Source organism: Mytilus californianus, unplaced genomic scaffold, assembly GCF_021869535.1.
Source record: "Mytilus californianus isolate M0D057914Y unplaced genomic scaffold, xbMytCali1.0.p SCAF_4, whole genome shotgun sequence".
Classification (NCBI taxonomy): domain Eukaryota; kingdom Metazoa; phylum Mollusca; class Bivalvia; order Mytilida; family Mytilidae; genus Mytilus; species Mytilus californianus.
Window position 1 is genome coordinate 52,908,314 of NW_026262690.1, and position 7,431 is coordinate 52,915,744.

The window sequence follows — 7,431 nt, forward strand, 5'->3', positions numbered from 1 at the left end:
GAATGTGTCAAAGAGACAACAACCCGACCATAGAACAGACACCAGCAGAAGGTCACCAACAGGTCTTCAATGCAGCGAGAAATTCCCGCACCCGGAGGCGTCCTTCAGCTGGCCCCTAAACAAATATATATACTAGTTCAGTGATAATGAACGTCATACTAAACTCCAAATTGTACACAAGAAACTAAAATTAAAAATAATACAACACTGACAAAGGCTAGAGGCTCCTGACTTGGGACAGGCGCAAAAATGCGGCGGGGTTAAACATGTTTATGAGATCTCAACCCTCCCCCTATACCTCTAGCCAATGTAGAAAAGTAAACGCATAACAATACGTACGTTAAAATTCAGTTCAAGAGAAGTCCGAGTCTGATGTCAGAAGATGTAACCGAAGAAAATAAACAAAATGACAATAATACATAAATAACAACAGACTACTAGCAGTTAACTGACATGCCAGCTCCAGACTTCAATTAAACTGATTGAAAGATTATGTCTTCATCATATGAATATCAGGCACAATCCTTCCCGTAAGGGGTTTAGTATCATACCATCATAACATATATGAGAAGAACATAACCCGTGTCATGCCAACAACTGGTTTTTAAATAAATGTGTTTAGTGCCGATGCAAAGACCCTATAAGTGAATCAATATTAACGCAAAAATATGCAATCTTTAATGACCTGACAACAGTATCGTAACTATATCCCTTCTTAATAAGTCTATTTAAAGGTTTTGTTAGCTTCAGAGGTAAATACTGACATTTTTGTGCTTTATAAAGAATATTTCCATAAAAAATTGGATGTGAAATACCTGAACGTATAAGAAGTCTGCATGTTGAGCTATATTTACGAATGATGTCCTTATACCGATGATAACATTTAGTAAATGTTTTGACTAGTTTGTGATATCGAAAACCCTGGAGTAATAATTTTTCAGTAATACATAGATTTCTCTCGTTAAAATCTAAAAAATTGTTACATACACGAGCGAATCGTACAAGTTGAGATATATAAACACCGCAAGATGGTGACAAGGGAACGTCACCATCTAAAAATGGATAATTAACGATAGGAAATGAAAAATCATCTCTTTTATCATATATTTTAGTATTAAGCTTTCCGTTAATGATATAGATATCAAGATCGAGGAAAGGGCAGTGGTCATTGTTAGTATTAGCTTTATTTAAAGTAAGTTCAACAGGATAAATTTCTTAAGTATACATACTGAAGTCGTCATTATTGAGAGCCAAAATATCATCCAAATATCTAAAAGTATTATTAAATTTGTGTATCAGATGTTGTTTCGATGGTTCTTTGCTGATTTTTGTCATAAATTGTAACTCATAGCAATACAAAAAAAGGTCCGCAATAAGTGGTGCACAGTTAGTCCCCATTGGAATTCCGATAACCTGACGATATACGGAATCTCCAAATCGAACAAAAATGTTATCTAGTAAAAATTCAAGGGCATATATAGTATCAAAGCATGTCCAATTGACATAGTTTTTTTGTTTATTGCTACTAAAAAATGACCTAAAAGAGTTTGAACATATATATTCACATTCTGACTTTTTAAATGCCCATTTAATTAGGTGTGTGAATTTTTTCTTAATGAGAATGTGAGGCAATGTGGTATATAGGGTAGAAAAATCAAAACTTTGAACAGATTCAAAATCACCAATATATGCATGCAATTTATCAAGCACTTCCAACGAGTTCTTGACACTCCAAAAGTAATTATTTCCACTATTTTCGAAGGCCTTATTTGAACAATTTATTATCAGGTTTTTGATTGTACCAAGTGTACTGGTAAGAAGAATAGACAATTAATAGTGGAACAATGGCTTGAAGACGAAATGAATCTATATTTGTAAGGTGTTTTGTGTAGCTTCGGAAGCCAATACATAGTTGGGACTTTCATTGTATTTGGTTCTGCTTGTAAAGCGGTAGCTAAAAGTTTATGTTTGTTACAGATGTCGTTTTCTGAAAATGGAGTCAGTTGGAATGTTGGTGTATTAGTGATTTCTTTTTTCAGAACCTCAATGTCAAATTTACGTCAAACAATAATAATATTATTAGCAGCTTTATCGGCCGGGACAAAAACAAATTCCTTGGCTAGTTCTTTTAGTTTATGTTTGATACGAGAAATAGGTTTATTGTGGTTATTGTTAAGAGTAAAATGTTCTTTAAAATGTTGAATACGTATATCAACTATGTTCATTACTGATTTAAAAAAAGAGTCCAAAGATTTTTTGTCAGCTTTTTCCCGTTTTATCCATTTCAAACAGTAAGTATGGAGTGAGTCGTGGATGATATCACGACACTCATTCCAATTAATAATTGACGGGGGACGATATTTAGGTCCTTTACTGAGGAATGATTTTAACTCTCGGTCTTGAACGATGTTAAGATCTCCTGTTATAACATGGGAAATGGGTCCATAAATGTATTCGGAATTACTGCAATTACATGAAGTAGGTGTATTTTCACTGATATTAACATCTTTACACAATTGGCTATAATTAAACACAAATTTCCGGGTAGATTTCTTGTAAATATAACAAATAAGAGGGAGCTCAGTATTATCAAAATATCCCGGAATTTGTTCTTTAACAGGATGGTCGTTAAAAATACCGGTAATATTTACAAAATCAAAACCTTTATTGACATACTTTATTTTAATAAACTGTTTTTTATGATCTTCAGGGCGATCAATTTTGGGAAACAGTTTAGAATAACAATATGCCATTATAATTTGAACGATTTCATACTTAGGACTGCTATATGAAATTGTGTTGCAATCCTCTAAAATTTTATTTAACTTATTAACCGGTAATGAACAGAGCTTTGTTAACAGATAATGTCTGCCGTTGTTTTTTGAAATAGAAATTAGGTCCGAAATATTGGTATGATTGGTCCGAAATTTTCTTTGATTGCGATTTTTTCTACGACCATGAGAACGGTTTTTACGAACAGTTTTAGAACCTATATCCAAAATGATAACAGAATCGGTTCTTGATATATTACCAATTCCCATGATATTATCATTAAGACCGAGAGGGTAGACTGTCTGTAATTTTTTAATCCAATTTAATTCAATTATTTTCCGCGATCGTACAAACTTTGAATGAGATTCACCAGGCTGCTTATTTACTACTTCTAAAGGTTGAACTGCTAAATATTTAATAGGATGATTGTGCTTCTTAAGGTGTTGATAAATGATACTTTTGAATTTATTGGGTCTTTTAAAACGATACAGATGTTCCTGAGTGCGTTTAGATAAATATCGTCCAGTTTCACCTACGTACTGAATACCGCATCCCGGTTTGTTTCATGTGAGTAAATAAATTATACTGTTTGTTTTTCAAGTTATATCAGTTTCAAAATTTAAAGAAAATGTGCGACCATTAAACGTGGACCTTACCGTATTGTTGGTGGAAAGACGGGGACATGTAAGTCATTTTTTGGCATGACACTTATCGATAGAAGGGTAACCACGATTTTTATTGTTAAAAATGTTAGCGATGGTAGTATTTTTAGATAAGATGTCTATTTACGAATAAATGTCCTTATACCGATGATAAAATTAAGTAAATGTTTTGACAAGTTTGTGATATCGAAAACCCTGGTGTAATAATTTTTTACCTGTTTGCAGATTTTGCTTTGCTGATCATTTTAGCTTTTTAAAGTTTCTATTTATCTACTATAGTTTTCAAACTAATAGGCAAAGTTTTTAACACGTAAAATGGTAAGAATTGTCATTTAACGGCAACGAAGAGTTGAATGACGATTTCAGCAATATTGACTTATATGTATAGATCTTGTCTTGCTAATCACTTTTGCTATTTATAGTTTCTATAATTTTCAAAATAATTGGCAAAAACGCAAAAAATTGGTAAAAATCGTCATTAAAGGACAATAACTCCAATAAAGAGTCAACTAACAATTCTTGACTTATTTGTAGATCTTGTTTTATGACAATTTTTGCCATTTAATATTTCTATCTATCTTTTATTGGTCACCGTACGGTCTTCAACAATAAACAAAACACATACCATATAGCATGATATACAAGGCCCCTATATGAGAAATGTAAAAACAATTCAAACAAGAAAACAAACGGCCTCATTTATGTAAAAACAATAGACAAAAACAAGTTTGCTATACAGTAACAAACACCAACAACTAAATAACAGGCTCCAAAATATAAAAATCAGTTGAAAAGGATCGATACAAATCACACAAACGGTAGTATTTATTCTTCCATAGGCGACAATACTAACATTTTCTAAATTTTACTACTTTTGATAATAAAAACCTGGAAAAAACAGTTTTGTATACTTTATTACTCTGTTTTAGAAATTGAAGTCAAATAGTATCATAACCATCTTCCAACGGAGCTTAAATTGTTTGTGGTATCCATGCCAACCGTCATTTTACATCAAATTTATGAAAGTTTGGAAGTCTCTTCGAATAATTCTCAAGAAAATATTTCTAAGGGTTTCAAAATTTATATTGTGAATATACACACTGTAGTTATTCATGAATAAAAAAATATATATATTATACCCTTACACCAAATCACAGCGCTCCTAAGTTGACTTCCTTCGCCTGCCTTGGATACACAAAAGGCCAACTTAAAGCTGGGAAAATGTATCTTACTTTTTTCCCTAAAAGATAGTTAAAATCCAATAAAAACTCATAAAAACATCATGTATCCAAGACTAAAATATCAATCAGTACACAACCAATGGATTTAGTGTAAACACGTCATAAACCGGCAGAGAAAAACATGATCTTGTGCAATGCGAAAATATAAGTATCGACAAAGGACCGTAAATATCCATAGGTGTAAAGCAATAACATTTAGTATTTATTTATTTATTGCTAACAAAACCAATGTTTGTACATATAAAAAACGATATTCACAAATGTTCTTACAGTGTTAAATTGACAACCTTAAAGTGCCAAAACGAGTTAGATTATCTTGGCAAAATATCGATCTGAATGTTTAGGTTTCTACGTCACCATATATGACTAAGACATCAGCAAAATCAACGTCTGCAAAAGAACCATGATATATTACATTCAAATATTTTCTACTAGTACTTTGTTAGTTCGGTATGTTCTAACTGCTATTTATCATTTAATTTAGTTATTTTATTTTATTTGTTTACACTTAACGCATTGGTACTTTCCAACAAGCATGTACCGAATATTGATTAACACTCTTTGAGTCTATGCTAGAAGTTGTAATTCAAAATGCATGCAGTTTGTCAGTGCATTGTTGAAGATATTCAATCGACTGTCGTGACGGATAGTAGCAAGAAAGGCTGTTCTATTGATATGTTACTGTTTTGGTACTGTATAGGTATTTTGAAAAGGTTGACTTGTATGTTAGAGCCTAGGCGGTTTTGATATTAATGATATTTAAGCTCTGACACAATACCAAAATGGGTCTTTTTCTGTAATATTCTGATATTTCTGTTTAACCATGATTCAGTTAGTGTAGAATCTAACACGATACGAATTGTATAATTTCATTTTCTTATGCATAGTTAAGGACTTTCCACAAATTATTTACATTCTTAATTCACTTCTTGCTTTACTTGTTTTGCAATTTTGGCTTTGCCTCTAGAAACTTTATGTCAAATGAAATAATCATGTCAATAAAGGAGGTAATGATATTAATTTGCCTGTTTTGTCAGATCTTTTATTTAAGTAAATTTAGTCGGCATCAAAATTATTGTTAATTGTTAATATCTTAGATGTAACATTTTCCAAAATAAGCGGACTATGTGGTATGGGTTTTGCTCATTGTTGAAGGCCGTACGGTGACCTATAGCTGATAATTTCTGTGTCATTTGGTCTCTTGTGGGGAGTTGTCTCATTGGCAATCATACCATATCTTCTTATTTTTATAGTAGTCTACCCCTTTTTAGATTTTTATTTTTAGACTTGATCTTAAGTTACCTTATATCCGACATTTTTATAGATGTTCTATCTATGTTGATGTTGGCAATACTGTTTGTCGGATTGGGACACGGGATATAAGTTTGAATAAAAACACTGGTATCTTATGGATTGATTAATCATTTTTTAAATGGGTTTCAGCTGTTTTCAAAAACTAAAGTACAGAGTTTGATGACCAAAAAACCGAAAAACGGCAGTTTTGTAACACTGGATGTTTAAGTCGAGGAGCTACAAAAATTCAGATTTTACAGAAATATTGGTTGTAAAGCTAATCAAATTTAAATTTTTTTTTCCTACTAGTTAATAGGGCGATGTTTTAATTTTTTGAATAGTGTTGTCTATACAACATTGTTGTTTTATTAGCAAATTAGATATATGCAAACATAAAAGTACAAATGTATAAGAACACACGTAAATATCACAAAAGGATCCAAAATTGTATTTTCAATTATGATTTCTCGAATTCTTGTTCTACGAATTTTCTTAAATTATGATATGTTAATGCGCTCAAATTTCTGTTTCGTTGATATGAAATTGATAGTGGTGACCAAATTCTTTTTCTCTCTCTCTCTCTCTCATTGTTCGTATAAATAGTTGTCTTTGAACAGCGATGACAAAAGTTAGCGCGAAGTGCTGACTGCATTGTGCATAGAAATATTAAATGTGAAATTTGAGAGGCAATAAAATATTGGTTTAAGAAAAATACGTAAAACAGGTTTTATTTGATTAAGAAAAGGCAATATAAAGTAGAATTTGCAAATTTTAAAACAGCGTCTGAGGGCATTCATTTAAAAAATGTAAGGTTCGCACAAAACGAAAAAGGAAAAACACCAGAAAAGAAATAAAAGCATGGAAATATATTTTCCTCTGTGTCTGTTTCCAAGCCATATATAGTGTTTACATATTAGTAGTAAAAGTGGTTCTGTAGTTATATAGTAATAGTGAAATATACCTCCAGGAGTGTTCGCATGTGTGCCTTTAGTCGAATACACGAAAAATGGCGCATCTAAATTTGGAATCTTAAAGCAATTCTGGTTCCGAACACGACCTACATCAGTAAAATCGACAATCATAAACCACATTTGTGTACAGTTGTTATACGTTGTAACGTCAAACTTATGTTTACCAACATCGGCATACCTGTAATATACGGATATAATATATGAAGTCAGTAAAGACAATAGATCTGATATTGTTTTGAAATGAACAAAATGTACATGGACTATTCACATAAATCAATACAATAAAATTAAAGCAATAGATGAATAAAAATTTCTTTGGATGTTTTACAAAATGTAGATCAATGATGTGCTTGTTAATGTCATTTGGTTGACAGTTACAGTGTATGACTTTTCAACTCTATACACTACGCTTGTACACAATATTATCAAACAGAAGTGTTCTTATTCAATTATGTGGACTGATTACAATTTTATTTGCTGCAGCTCATATAA

The 7,431-nt window shown here is 31.7% G+C and overlaps 1 long non-coding RNA gene across 1 annotated transcript; it reads right to left on the reverse strand.

The window, feature by feature from the left end:
• Positions 1-4,869: 4,869 nt before the first annotated feature.
• Positions 4,870-7,202, reverse strand: LOC127736959 (uncharacterized). The gene is made up of 2 exons (XR_007999247.1): positions 6,930-7,202; positions 4,870-5,065 (listed from the first exon to the last, which is right to left on the reverse strand). It is a non-coding gene; the product is annotated as an uncharacterized LOC127736959 (long non-coding RNA).
• Positions 7,203-7,431: the final 229 nt, after the last annotated feature.